Raw genomic sequence first — 16,058 nt, 5'->3', positions numbered from 1 at the left:
TTCCCAGCCTGGGAGAGAAGTTTCTGCTTCCAACCTTGAACTCGGTTGCAAGTTCTTAAGGTAATATCTTTAAAAACATCACCTTTAGAGACGCCAATTTCAGTGGGAAGGCCAAGGTATTTGGATGGCCCATCTCCATATTTAACCTTAAGAAGTCTGGAGAACCATCTTTTAAACCTAGGAGGAGTGTTGGGATTGAAAGTGAGAGAAGACTTGTTGAGGTTGAACTCCTGACTGCTTGCCTTGCAGTATACGGATAGGCACTCTTATAGCTTAGTTACTTCATGAAGCTTAACTTCAGAGAACAGAAGACAATCATCTGCAAATAGGAGGTGAGTGATGGAGGGAGCTCTATTTCTGACCTTGATGCCCTTGACATGGTTGAGTCTCTCTTCGTGGCCAATAATAGTAGATAGAACCTGAGAGCACAATATGAAAATAAAGGGGGACAAGGGATCACCCTGCCGAATACCCCTAGTAGGGATAAAGGATCCTCTTTCTGCACCATTGACTAGTAAGGAGTAAGAAACAGAAGATATATATATTCCATAATAAGAGAGACAGCTTGATTACAGAAACCCAGACTAAGAAGGGTGCCTTTGATGAAGGACCATTCCATTCTATCATAGGCCTTCCTCATATCAAGTTTGAGGGCTAAGAGTTTCTTTTTTCCTTTCTTAAACTTCTTAATGTAGTAAAATATTTCATGAGCAATGAAGATGCTATCAGAGATCACTCTACCCGGCACATAAGCAGATTGATAAGGGGAGATTATATCAGGCAAAAACATTTTCATGCGAGAAGTAAGGATTTTAGAGATTACCTTGGCCACCACACCACATAGGTTGATCGGCCTAAATTGGTCTGCTCTCTCAGGTCACGGAGATTTAGGCACTAGGCAAATGAAAGTCCTGTTCATCTCTCTTGGCATGATTCCTGTTGTAAATAACTCTGAGACAAAGGAATGAATGTTCTCCTTAGTGAGATCCCAAAAGGTCTGGAAAAAAAGAGGGGGAAATTCGTCCGGCCCAGGAGATTTAAGAGGCCCCATTGAAGTAATAGCCTCCTTGACATCATCCAAGGAAGGGCTGGTTGTAAATAACTCATTCCACAAGTTGGAAATAGAGGGCTCCACCATCGAAAGGGCTTGGTGCATACTCATCAAATCAGAACCTTGAGAGGTGGCAGTTTCTTTAAAGTGGTGCAGCAGCTCAGAGAAAACATGAGCTTCAGTATGAGTCCAACTACCATCAGGAGTTTTGAGCTTTAAAATGTGATTTTGTTGTCTTCTCTGAATAGTGGAGGCATAGAAATATGCAGAATTTTTGTCTCCATCTCGAAGCCATTCCACTCGAAATTTTTTATGCCATAATATTTCCTCTTTAGCCAGCTCTTCTTCAAGTTGCCGGGTGACATTGTTAAATTCAGACTGGCAATACAGAGAGTCCGGTTGGCCCTGGAGATGTTCAAGCTAATGCTTGAGAGATATGATGTTGGAGTGGATGCGACCAAAATGATCCTTATTCCATTTTTTAAGATTAATTTGACATTTGTGAGATTTCTGAAGGATTAGATGAGGGGTTGGTCCATGAATTGGCGCTGTCCAAGCACTGTTAACGACCTTCTTACAGTCAGGGTGGCGAAGCCACATTGCTTCAAAACGAAATGGCATTGGGCCATGAGATTTTCCTCCAATGGTGTCCACCAGTATCGGGTTATGATCTGAGCCAAAAGCTGGATGAACAAATATTGCAGCATTCTCATACTTAATTCTCCAATCTGCATTGGCTACTGCTCTATCCAACTTAACCCGGATGTTAGTTGTACCACTTCTCTTGTTGGACCAAGTATAAATAGGACCCTTTGAGCCAAGATCAAGAAGACAACACCTATTAAGCATCTCGCGGAATGACTCAGAATTGTGCAAGCTCGAGGGATTACCTCCAGATTTCTCATGCCATCCTAATAAGGAATTAAAAACACCCATACAAAGGCATGTGTCCCTTCAAGAAGCTCCAAGGGATATGATTGTGTCCTAAACCTTTTGCCTTAAGTTCTTCTTGGGGTCACAGTAAACACAAGTGAGCAGGAACTTATCTCCCTTGTCATTGGAAACCATAGTGTCAATGAGTTTATCATTCGAGTACATTATTTGAAGTTGAATGCCGCTTTGCCACCATACAGAGAATCCACTAGAGGAGCCTTTTGCTTCAACGGAAAAGCAACCATGAAATCCCAATTTTCTTTAAAGCTTAGACATACGATCAGCCTTACTCTTAGTTTCAATAAGAAAGAGCACATCTGGATGATGGGTCTTGGAGAGATTTTTTAAAGCATGAATTGCGTGAGGGCTCCCCATCCCCTGGCAATTCCAGCTGAGGATTTTCATGGTGCCCCGTGGGACTGATAAACCCCAGTCTCCACAGGTCCATGCAATAAAAAATTCTCAGTGATCAAGCTGGCTTGGTCCATATCCTGCTACTGTAAAACCTCCTCTGCTCCCTTCATACTCTTCTTTGTAATTCTAGCTCTTTTGGGCTTGCTAGCAATTCTCAACGACTCCGAAATAGCCAGATTATGTCTCATTTTGGACTGCTGTGCCACCCGTTGAGATTTCTACCTAAGTGTCATAGAGGTGGAGGAGTGATCAGAGGCACTAACTTGGTGCTCAACATTGGGCTGGTCATAAGAGGGTGAAGTAACGTTAGTCATAGTTGGGCCAGGACAATGAGGATTGTGATGGAGTTGGGCCTAATGTGGGTAATTTTGGGCTGGGTGTGGTTCAGTTGAGAGATGGTGGGCCTGGTTGGATAATTTATGAGTAAATGATTTGGTTGGCAGGGTAATGAAGGAATAGTTGTTGGGTTAAGGCCTTCAATGGGAGGAGGGGTATTTTGGGTATTGAAGTTAAAGCCAGGGGAGGGTAGAAGGTTGGTGGTTCTTTGTAGGGAGGGTTGAGTCATGGTGGGCCCGGGGACACAGGGTTTTGGAATGAGAGCTGTTTCCATTCCTGAAATTGATATGCCTTCAAGATGTGATAGTAAAGACAAAATAGAACCGGAATGTTCAGGACAATTTTGTAGGTATTCGAGGATGGGGTTAGGAATGTGGAGCTGGGTGGATGAGTTGATCATTGATTGATTACCAAGGACCAGTTTGGGATCCGTGCTGAAAGGTGGATGAGGGAGGTGTTGATGATTGGGTTGGTTTGGGAGGGGGACCACATGAGAGGAGAGAGCACGCTCATTGAGGTGGCACTAGTATCTGCTACTAGTAGGATCTAACATTATGCTACTTGTAGCAGTATTGTCTCTCGTTGTTTGCCTGGGATGAGTCTGAAAGGGTAGAGTGGCCTGTGCACCTTTCCGTCCACACACAGGTGTTTCGTCTCCAGCATCGACAATGGGATGGTTGCTGCTAGTTTCAGACATGTCAGGCTCAGGGGGTTGCAGGGTGAGATCATTGGCAATGGGGTTTGAAAAGAGCAGGGAGGCATTCCATCAATCTCTCATCCGGTAGAGATGCTAATTTCATGTCCACACTTGGGCGTAGGTAGTTCGGAGCAAATTCGATAGGCCGTGCATCCATGAGTACTACGATGGGTTGCATAATCATCAAAGAGACTGGTGCATCATTTGTCATCATGGCCTAATAACCCACAATAGTAGCAGAAGAGAGGAAGTCGTTCATATTTAACAAGAACATTGTAGACTTACCTACACTGCGTTTGATTTTGACTTGAGTTCTGAGTTGTTTGGACACATTAATCCGCACCCTAGCTCGAACATAGCGGACCCTCTCACCATACTGTGTTCCATCGATAAGCAGAACTTTGGTGTATTCTCCTCCTTTCTGAACCAGGCCAAATATAACTTCCTTCTCCAAGAGCTCCATAGGGATGTTGTGCAGTTGAACCCAGAAATCACATTTAGAGAAACTCCATTGCAGCTGTGGGTTCCATTTCTCAATGATGAGCAAATTACCTCCAACTGTCCAGGGACCTTCATTGAGAACATTATTCCTGTCCAAGGTGTGCGAGAATTGAAACATTAACTGTCGAGCCGCCGTAGGGGAGATTTCCACCTTTTGTTGAGGATTCCAGGCAGCAAGGAGAGCCTCAGACACTGCTTGCTTTCTGAAGGGTTTACCTTCCATAATGTAACCAACTAGAGTGGTTTCCCATAGCTTGGTTATTTGGCCCTCTACCTCATCATCAATCACAAACTCATCATCAAAGTCCTCTGTAGATCCAGTAGGAGAGGGATTTTCATGACTTGGTTGCTGAGAGGGTTGAGGGAATTCTACCCTAACGTTCGGAGGGTTAAGGGTAACTAACTGGGTTCCAGGATCAAGGTCACCAGATGGATTGGACATAGTAAAGAAAGAAGAAGGTCTAGGAATAGATTGAAGAAGAGAAGTAGGAGGAGAAGGCAGAACAGAGGGTAAAGGGAACAAAAGAGGAAGGAGAGTCAAAGGGTTCAGAGAAGGTATTTCAGAAGAAGGGGAAGGGTTAAGAAAAAACCAGAACAGCGAAACTCTAGCAATCACCTCCAGGTTCCATTCAGAGCAGGTATTCAAGGAGGAAAACAAGAGCTCCAAACAGTTCCAGGCAACAGTGGACAAATAGAAGAGTGGTAATAAGTAGGTGTCGCAGTAGAGGGTCAACGAACGATGAGATAAAACCCATGTCGAAGTATTCCATGGCTTCAGGGTGGATCACTCACAGTGGAGGAAGAAACACTCACAGCGGAGGAGATAAAGTTCCACTCAAGTAGGAAATTTCAGTAATGGAAATCTATTTGTCACGAACTAAAGAATGAGCACGAGAGGGTATCATGAATGCAGTGGCCATATTCTCTATTTCTTCTTTAGAATTTCACATTTCTAGATTTTTACAAAGTTAGACTTGACTTTCTTCTTACACATCCTTTTTGTCGTACTGTCTAATCTTTTTTTTTTTTGTTTTTGGGGTAAAAGTACCATGTAATCTTCAAACCATATATATAATTCAAGATTTGCTTCTCATTTTATATATGAAAAGATGGGTTTTCCTTCTTGGCCAATGATGAAAAGAGAATCTCTTCACTGAAGAAAAAGATGTATGTATGGGATTTTACTAGCATTGCCAAGGGCACTTTGAACATATATCTTTTTTTTTGGTTGAACATATATCATATATAGGAAAGTAGTTAGGAGATCACAATGATTGGGATGAAGAATTTATCATATATAGGGGAATATGCTTATAATAGGCTTGAATAGGGTTTTCTATGAGGCATTTTTGAGTTTTAGGGTTTAACTAGTAGTGGTGTTGTCACACCCCAGACCCAACCCCTCGAAGAGTCCGATAAGTGACCCGAATACCCCACAATATCCAATCACCTCAAAGAATTCAGAAGCAGTAAATACACCTCACAAGCCATGTAACAATGATAAAGAGATAATAAGATAAGGGCTCATGTTCTCTGTGCTGCAGCGCAGGCTGCGTCCAGACACATGGGCCTACCACTCAGGGGGCAGGGTGGTCATTGCACCCACCCCCATGTGTCTGGGCGCAACTTGCACCCCTGGCACAGAGAACATTCTCCCATAAGATAAACAGTGTATAGCGGAAAGCCTAATATTTACCCAAAAGGATTGTATTTACAAGTGTTTACAGTTGGTTTCCCCATATCTTGAGTTATATCTCATATATAACCTGTCAGAATAGTGGTTAGAACTTTACAGATATTTGCAGTAGATCCTTATCTACCAAAAAGAATATTATAAAAACATCAAAAAGAAAAAGGTTCTCAATCCATCAAGTCACTCAGGATGAAACATAGTAATCACATGCACAATCGGGACCATGCCTCTAAGGGGTCCAGATTAGCATAGCCACCTTCACCATCATCTCTTTGCTCGTAAGAATCCTCCCCAACAATGTTATATCCACCTGCATGATCATCTAAAAGAAGGAATTCCGAGGGAGTGAGCTCCACTGAGCCCAATGAATGAAATAAACCAAACAAACAATTGCAATACATATGATCCTATATGCATGAGAATCAATTCTATCTTTTAATCCACCTAATATCAATGCCTAAGTCACTAGGTTGATGCTACAACAACAACTCGGGAAACATACACGGCTTCTTTCAGTTATCACCACAAAACAAACTCAATTGTTTCCCTGGAGCCCGTTCAGGTCATGGCAGCATATACCACCCATTGGCAGATCACGATAACCATAGACAACCCTACCCTAGGCTGGTAACAACTTCTTGGACAGTTGAGAGCTTTGGTTACCCAACACCTAAAACCATGTTAGTAAGGATCACAGAATACGAGTATGTGTTAACCCTAACCACATGCATCTATATGGCATAGTATGAGTTGAGTTGTGTCTTCGCATCCCATACTACAGGCCACCACACTCTGCATCTCCAAACCGACTACGACATCTAGTCTAGCACAGTGATAGCACGAATTCCAACACATAATAACATCTCAACAGTGTCCTTCAACAATTCCACATAACAAAGCAAAACAAAAAGTATATATATATCATTTAGATTTCTAAACAATAAAACATAAGAGAATGTCCATCACACATGCATGCATGGCATACAAGAAAGCAATTAAAAAGAAACATGCCATAAGATTCCGATGCTTATCCCACTCACCTTGTCAAGTATGCAGTTGTATGATCGATTCGGTTTTTGAAATGCTCTTCGATAAGTTTCGTAAATCGATTGATTCTGTCCTACATTTGATAAGTCACACATGTGTGTTAAATTATGTTAGTAAAGGTGGGGTCCTAGGGTGCTCATAGGTTTGAGTTGGAATGGATTTCAAACCCAAAATTGGTTTGACAACAACTCAGGACGATGGTAGTGATCGATCGACCTGTCGGAGTCATCGACTTGAGTTAGCAAAAGTTAACTAGTTATTTATTTTTCTTGTGCGGAGCATTCTCAGGTCGATGGGAGTGGCCGATGGGTGATCAACCGGAGTCATCGACCTGACTCAATAGTGCAGCAAAAATTCAAAGAAAAATGGGGGGGTTTTACTTGTATTTAGTCCAAATGACCTCAAGGTTGGAATTAAGTGTATGAATTATTACCCATTAAGCATCCTGATCTAGGTATGGGAGATTGGGATTTGATGATTTGATATGGGGTTTGGTTTCAAATTCACCAAAACAAACATGCAAACTAATTTTGGGTTTTCTATTACTCCAATTCACCATACAGGATGAGGAATGGCTAATAATTAGATTTAAACAGAATTAGGTTTAGGTTATTGGGTTTGGATTAAACATGCATGAAGGGATTGGGTTTCAACTTCACAAATTCTAAGTTAATTCTCATGCATATAAGTTAGATAATTAAATTCCTATTTTTAATTCATAATTGGGCATGGTTCTAAGTCTAAGAATATATAGAAAGAGGGAATGAGTAGACTATAGGTTTACCTTGAAATTGACGGTATAATATGAGATTCTACAACTTGGATTCACCCACACAAACTGAATAATGGAAGAACAACATGGTTTCAGTAAGGATTGATAAAAGAACTTAATTAGCTAGAAGAGAGAGAGAGAGAGCGTAATCCCCTACCTTAATTCCAGAACTAAGTAAGAGTTCCTAGCTTCCCTCCTCTTCTTCTTCTCTTCTTTTTCTTCCAACGATTTCAACAGTAAAATAGTTTTTGGAGTGTAATTTAGTTTATATAGAAGTGGCCTAAGGCCTGTTTGGTTTGGTGACCATTTGGTCAAATTGTACCATATTTTCGATCCCAATGTACACGGGTCGCTACGTGGACCCCGCCTAACCAAATTGTCTGGGAAATACTTCTACTAGGTAATTGGGATACGACAACGAGATCCCCAACTTGTGACACCGAGCCCCGCACTCACGGACAAGGATTTGTCGAATACAACACTCAGGTCGATGGGAGTGGTCGATCCTACATCGAACTAAGTGTGATTCTTTGCTGAATCAGTGTCAAATCACCCCGGTTGATAATGTCTTTGCATATTCAGCTCCCCAACATGCTTCTTAGGTTTAATATATGCAAATATATGTGTAGGGTTAGTCATATTAGGGGGGGTACTCACCCGATGTTGTACATCTGGTGGTGGACTATACAGTTGCATGGAGGAGGTATTCGTCTCCTAATCGACGTGTAAAACTTCACTATTAGGGTATCTTCTTCTCGAACAATCACCCGGTTAATGCACCATAAGGTGTTGGTAGCTATGACTTCGGGTTCCAAACCTACAAGCAAGGTTCGGGTTAGAGTTGGGTGCAGATGTAACAGGTGTGACATGATTAGTTACATCTTATCTACTTACACTATTAAGTTGCAAGGTAGTAGATTTAAGGGGAAATATCATCCCCCTCCCCTCTAAGTTTCCTTAATATCAACTCAATACCCATCCTCTATACACATTCTCATCAATCTCTGTAATGGTGAGACATTAGGGTTTTTTTTCGTTTTTTCGCCGCTGTTACTCTTCCGCCGCTGTGCGTGTCTCTGTCTCCATCCTTGTGGCGTGTATTGATCTCCACCTGTGTGCGTGCATCTGAACCTATACTCTTCCTCCATATCCTCCATAGTTCTTCCACCATGACCATCGGCCTTGCCAACGATGAAGATACCGACGACGATGACGACGATGCCGACGCCATTGTCAACATGATATGGTCTTGCATACATCAGCTGCTGCGTTTGCTCATCCACCTGAGCTTCACCTATGGCAACACCGACCAAAAGCACTTGATCTCCACCCAGATTTTATCAGGCAGCAGATCTGATCCTTGGGCGCGCTGCTACCTTTCTCTTTTGACCACCCCCGAGAAGAACAGTTACTTGGTGTCCCTCAGGAACCTTTTCAAAGTGGAGGGCTTCTTGTTGCAGGATGGCGTTGGAGCACCTGGCATGTGGCGTCTGGAGATTTTAATCGCTCGTCTCAGTTTTGGCACTCCTCTCTTTGAGCTCTTCATGGATGTTTTGAGTACCTCTGTTATTGTTCCACTTGATTGGAGCTTCGCCGAGGATACTCCTCCCGCTGCCGATATGAGCTACACCGGAGCCCATGGGAAGAGTGGAGTTTCACCGTGGATGCTCCACCTAGTTTTTATCAGCTTCAATGCCCCTCTTTTTGAGCTCTCCATGGATGTTTCGAGCACTCTGCCTCGTACTCATTCGGTGGGCTACCATCTGGTCCTACTGCAAGCGATCTCTCGCTTCCTCGGTTTTCTTCTGTGTCTCTCTTGCTTTCTGGTGGTGAATGTTTTGGAGATGAGGATCTCAGTCCCTCCACCCCGAAAAAGTGCAGAGGAGTCATCTGTTGGCCTGAAATACAAGGATACTAAGGGTGGGAAAGAAGGACCTGAACTCTCCATCGATGTTTTGAGGAGCTCTGTTGACGGTCCACTTGGATGGAGTTTCGTCGTGGTTGATCCACCCACTGCCGAACTGAGCGACATCGGTAATCGGAGTTGGGAGGAATACGATCTCAGGCCGGTCCTGCATTTAGTTTCCATGCTCTCCACCACCGTCACTGTCATCAATTGCTATTGGTTTCGCGTGGTGCCCTGTTGGCCAATCTGGCTTTTGGGCTTGTGGGGACCTGACAGGTTTTTGGTCACCTTGGTGGGAAAGCACATGGCGCTATTAGCCATGCCCATCCATCCTGATCCCTGTTTTGGTAGTTATTTTGAGAGCTTTTCTTTTATTGGGCTTACCCATAACCTTGCTGATGTTTTCGTCGGCTCCGATACCCCAGCCGCAATTCTACTCGACATAGGTGAGGATCCCTTTATTGGCACGTATGTGCATGCGTTTAAACCAAGCTGTGTTTACAACATGTTTACTAGGGAAGTGGTTCTGAACCAACCCCTAGCCTGGATGATCCTATCAACGGTATGTGAGACCGGATCAATTTCCACTCCTTGGTTCTGGATATTGTATATCCAAACCTCGCGTTTATCATGTTATGTGTCGGTGTTATGTATCTTGTGTGTTTGGCGGTGAGCTCGCATGAATGAATAGCCTTGTTTTCTACCAAAAAAAAAATTACTCAATACCCAAGTATTGAAAAATGATAATGCCCTCCCTTATTTTTTAAATATTCTATCAACCGTACCCTAAGTGAGTAACGTTGTTAAAATAGCAATTCAAAAGACCATATTACCCTTCTTCTTCATCTTCATAATCTTCTTCTAAAAGGCATAAGTCTTTCTCTCTCCTTGCTCTATCATCTCCAACCATTGGAATTGTTTTTTCTTCTTCTTCTTCTCCTCCTCCTGCAACTTGTCCTTTTATATATATATAATTTTCTTGAAGGGTTTGTCGGATCGTCTATTTCTGCAATTGAACGATGAGTGTGAAGGAGGAGGAGAGACTGAGCAGCGGAGTGTTCGAAGACTCGAAGTTGAAGAAACGAAGCCCACCACTCCAATGGCGGAAGCCGAAGAGACCCAGCAGCAACAACTACAGATTACACGTGTAAAGCTGGAGAAGACGAACATCTCATTTAGCATTTGGCCCTCGACGCAGCACACAAGGGAAGCCGTCATCAAACGCCTCGTCGAACCCCTATCGACAAATTCCATCCACTCCAAGAGCAATGGTTCCATGCCAGCAAACGATGCCTCCAGCGTCGCCCACAAAATCGAAGACGAAGCCTTCTCCGCTGCCGTCGCTTCCAGCACAGCCGAAGACGACGACATCGATATTCTTCAGCTCTACATGAGAATCAAGACAATACTCAACAAGAAAATAAATAAAGAAATACACCAAAGTACAGACAACAAAACTGGAGAGAATGAAACGAACCCACAACAACTTCCATGTATATAAAGTCCATTGCAGATTGAGAGAAGGAAGAAGACGAAGATGACATTGCTTGAATGATTTTGAAACTTTTTTAAAAAAAAAACCTGACAATTTAAAGTAGATCTAAGTACTCAATTGCTTCTATCCGAAAGGGCAAAAAAATTCCGACGGAAATTAGCCCATTTGTTAGACAAAATGGGTCTCCGAGGCTTTGAAGAGGGTTTGAGCCAGAGACCAGAGTCGCAAAGAGTTCTCTGCTCTCGCATCTGAATCAGAATGGTGCCGTGTCTTTGCTCTCTGTATTTTCTGCTATATGATTCTCAATTTCAGATCCGAAGATGACGAAGCCCGACTGTATTTGGAGTCCATCGGACAAACGGAGTAAAAAGGTGGAGAAGAGGTTCGTTTTTTCCTCTCTCTCTCTCTCTATGGGAACTGAAGCCTGGACGGATTTGGAACCCACCAGCGAGATGATGTTGGTCGGTTACAGGTGGCGGCATCGATATTCTTCAACTCACTCACTCGCAGATCGAGAATCCCAAATCGAAGAGCGCCGCCATGATTCCTTGCTGGGCTTGCTTCAGGGGTTTTGGGGTTGAAGAGGGCAAAATTAAAATTAAATTATATTAAGGATAATGTGGGATTTTAAAATTTTGTTTACATGCCACATCATCACTTAATGACGTTTTTTAACTGTTCGGATACGGTTGATAGAATATTTAAACAGTAAAAGAGGGCATTATCATTTTTCTAAACTTGGGTATTGGGTTGATATTAAGGAAACTTAGAGGGGAGAGGGATGATCTTTCCTCTAGATTTAATGTTTTTTGAGTCTTCTAAGGGGTTTTCACCAAGGATGTTCCCTTGGCCCCTATTTATTTATCTTAGTTATGGAAGGTTTGTCTAGGTTTCTCAAGGTTCATTGTGAACTTAATCTTTTCAAGGAGATTAAGGTGAGAAGGGATGCCCTTGAGATTTCTCATTTTATTTTTGATGAGAACCAAGGAAAATATATAGATTTATATAGACAGGGAAGTTACAGAGTTGTTTAAGTTGTTGAAACAAGCATTTCTAGCTATATTCCTAGCTGTAGTTAGACAAAATTTGTTACCAGACATAGTAAACTTTACATCCTAGGTGTGGTGAGATACATATAAAAAGTCTTTGAATAAAATCCATGATCATGGGCATTTGGTTGGAGATGGAAGACTATGTGAAATCAGTTTATTATCACACCAAATTTCTTTAATCTTCAACCCAATGCAGGCAGCATGGTGACAACCTTTACAGATCGCAAAAAGAACAGCTTCTATCTCTTCAACATTTGGAAGAGTCCCTGTATCAAAAAAAACTTTAGTCTGCCATCTATCAAAAAGAAATAAGATCATCCTGCGGTAGTTGAGATTTCTCATTTATTATTTGTTTTTTTTTTTTTTTTGGAGACAGTAGGGGTATCCGACTTTAAGCCGACTAAATCCCCCCTGGGCTCGTACATGACCCCCGTGCCACGCACGAACCAGGAGCTTCTGGGCCCTAGTGAGCCTCAGGCGGGTGGCCCCAAGAAATTATGCAGCAGCAAAGATTTGATCACGAGACCTCGCTTCCTGAGGCGGAGTCTCATGTCCCCTCCAAACCAGCTGCGCTAACCCCTTGGGGTTATTATTTGTTGATTATACCTTGATTTTCTGTCATTCTTCTAAGAATGATGCTCTATTTATTCAAGTTGTCTTAAATCTTTTTCAAAACTTATCTGCATAGCAAATTAATTTCTCTAAGACTTGGTTTAGTAATGACACTTTGATAGCTAATCGAAATAAGGTGTTTAATATTCTTTTCGTGTCATCTATGGAAGAGGGAAATTATCACCTCAATTTTCTTGCCCGTCAATTTCTTCAATTTCCTAGTTACCAAAAAAAAAAAAAAATTTCTTCAATTTCCTCTAATTGAGGGAGGTGGATCCCACCCGGACAGTATGTTTGGGCAGTGATTGTAAAGGGTGGTTGTTTGTCACTTGGAAATCCTTGTGTTTACCTAAAACATTGGTGGTTTGGGGTTTAGGAGTTGTATCATCCATAATTCTAAAACTCTTTTGCTTAAATTAGTTAGGAGATTACTGACTCACCCTCAGTATTTGTGGTCTAGAATAATTAAGGCAAAGTACTACCCTAATACTACTCTCTTTTTCTCTTTGACTAGGCACAATTAAGGAAAATGTAAAATGAGTCATCCATTTTATTTGGAATGATCCTTGGGTTCCAGCTCTTAGAAATTTATGATTCCTCTTTGTCTCTTATAACATGAATAGTATAAGTTCATGTCAATGATTTGATACATAATAGGGAACAATGGAATTCTGGTTTGGTGCACTCTATTTTTCCGCCAAATATTGCTACGGATGTCATCAAGATCCCTATTGATCCTTTTTTTTTTTTTTTTTTGAATAAAAGATGGATGGACTTGTCCCTTCTCCTGCAATGGACTAATAACCACTCATATAGTTGTTAATTTCCTTATCAAGAGTGAACTAGGGTCTAGGTACCAACGAGGTATAGAAAGATTTGGAAAGTAATTTGGAAGCTAAAGAATCACCGTTAATTTAAAATTTTCTTTTGGTATCTTTTGGTAAGTTCCAATTGAAGTGCTAATAAAAATGGTCAAATGTTCTCTGTGCTGGGGCGCAGGTTGTCTGACACATGGGGGTGGGCGAAATTGACCACTCTACCTCGAAAAATATCTCATGTGATTCCTTGACCCATACAGCTCTCCTAGTGCCTCTAATAAGAGGGGGTGAACCCCACCCGGGTAGAGTGTTCGGATAGGGGTGGAATGGTCATTGCTCCCCCCCTCCTTTGTTAGGGAACCGTAGGAACTGTACCAAGCAGGGAATTGCAGGGGATAAAGATCCCCCTGCCCCCCCCCCCCCTGAAAGGCAAGAATACCCATCCCATATGTCTGGGCGCAGGCTGCACTGTGGCACAGAGAACATCAGCCCTAAAGATAAACTTGTTAATTTCATCTTTGTTGATACCTCTTGCATTTTTTGCGAGTTGAAAATGGAATGATTATGGCACTTTTTTTTAAATTTTTTTATCTTGTTCCATCTCAAAATATATTGGCTATAAACACCTCTTTTAAAATAGGGGCAGGGGCGCTTGCTATATTTGGTCTTGGTGTTCCTTGTTGGAGGAGTTGGAGGTGGTGCTGGAGGTGGGTCTTCACGGTGGTGAATGTGTTACTGGTGGGTGGCGGTGGTGGTGGGTATTTAAAAGAAGATGAGGATATTTTGGTCTTTTCTAATTTTAGCAAATAGGTCAGGGCAATTAAGTCTTTTTAGATTTTAGAAAAGATAGAAGAAAGGGTAATTTGGTCATTTTTTAGCATTTAATACCTGATGTGGACTTAAATGGCATTTGAGGTGTAAAGCAGGGGTGGTACATGGAATATTGAGCCGCTTAGGGGGTACGAGGAATATTGGGTGCATTCTAGGGGGGTACGTGTATTTTACCCCAAAATATATTGGGGATACCGGGCCATTTGGGATACGTACAAGTACCTCCAATCTTCTTCAATTGTGATTTGTTTGACTCTTTTATAAGCTTCTCTTCCTTGTCACATTGAGATAGTCTCGGCTTTTATCCATTTTTGCTATTACCATGTATTTCATTTGGTTGTGATATACCTAAATATGACCACCCAATGATATCACGCTACATCACCATTGTCAGGGATGGTCTGGTGGACAAAAGCTCATCGAGCCACACTCACGCCTACCCCAACCGACTTGAAATTGATGATTCGGTTACATGAGGGCATTATCCACCACGTGGAGATTGACTAATCCCATTCCTAACATGCCGCTGTCAGTTAAGCACCACACTCCTATAAGGAAACTACCTCACAATCATTGGGGGGGGGGGGGGGGACGCTACCAATTCCTACTATCTAGGGATCAATCTCCCAAAATGACTCCACTATTGGCTCTCCTACCATGGATATAAGGCTCAATTAACGAGACTCTCCACGATCATCTCCACCTACAGTCTACACTATATAGACCTAGGTATAAACCTAATAGAATCATCTTCACTATTATTATCTTATTTGCTGTTAAAGAGACCTGACTTAAGCATTAGAGAGTACCCTGTCGGTTTAAACTGGCTCTCTTGTGCTTACATTGTTCCTCTATGTAGACCTTACCAGAGGATCCATCTTGACTGTTTCTTGACACAAGAGGTTGTTTCGTAATAAATGTGTTTTCTAAAACGTAGCTCCTACTCCCTCTTTGATTTTTCAAATTATTTTCAAGTAGGTTGGCGACCTTGCATGCCTTGTTGTTTCCTCCATCCCTAATGATCACACTGCATTGTATTGTATGTCCATATGTGAATGCCAAGCATTGCCTTTGGTGGATCCCTATGATAGCCTTGTTTATCCATTTTGAGCCCTTAAGAATTAATTACACTATTACTTCACCCAAATACGATGACATTTGGTCACCATTTAAAATGACTATTTTGTCTCTGGTATGGTATCCAAACCTTATCGATTTGAGCCAAAACTCTAAGAATGGTCTCATTTATATATCTTGATCCTATACACAAAATTTCATTCAAATCTGATCAGATTTGGTTGTCATTTAATGTGAAATAACCATTTTGCCCCTAACATAATTTTAGTGTCTGAACCTTCCCAAATTGAGCTGAAACTCCTGGGATAACTTTATTTAGTTAATTTGAATCTATGCATAAAATCTCATTCAAATCTGACATCGTTTGCCCCTCGATCAATGCAAAGAATCATTTTTACGAGTCCCACACTTTATGGGCATTTTTTGCCATATCCCCAGTAAAATTTGGAATTTTTATCCCACTGTGTGCACATGGCTGCTACTGCACCGCACGATGTGCACAACAATGCTCCAGTTACAGCAGCGGATAAATGTCCCAAAATTTGGGCTTGATTACCATACGAATGGTAAGTACTCGAGAAAACTTATGGCGATATAAGGCGCTTAAAATTTGGCTTAATTCTGACCCTTTAAAATTAAAAAAGAAAAAAATTTAAGAGCAATTTACGATCGGGCGGCATGGGGGCTACCACACCGCAGCGCATGGCTGATCATACGCGCTAGGAAGCGTACCCAAACCCACGCCTGCTGAATGCGGGCCTGGCCATACCCCGCGCGGTACAGGTTAGAACCTGCCATTGCTGTACCCTGGCCTAGGCCTAGG

This window comes from Telopea speciosissima, chromosome 6 (genome assembly GCF_018873765.1).
Source record: "Telopea speciosissima isolate NSW1024214 ecotype Mountain lineage chromosome 6, Tspe_v1, whole genome shotgun sequence".
Taxonomy (NCBI): Eukaryota; Viridiplantae; Streptophyta; class Magnoliopsida; order Proteales; family Proteaceae; genus Telopea; species Telopea speciosissima.
This window is presented reverse-complemented; position numbering follows the sequence as displayed.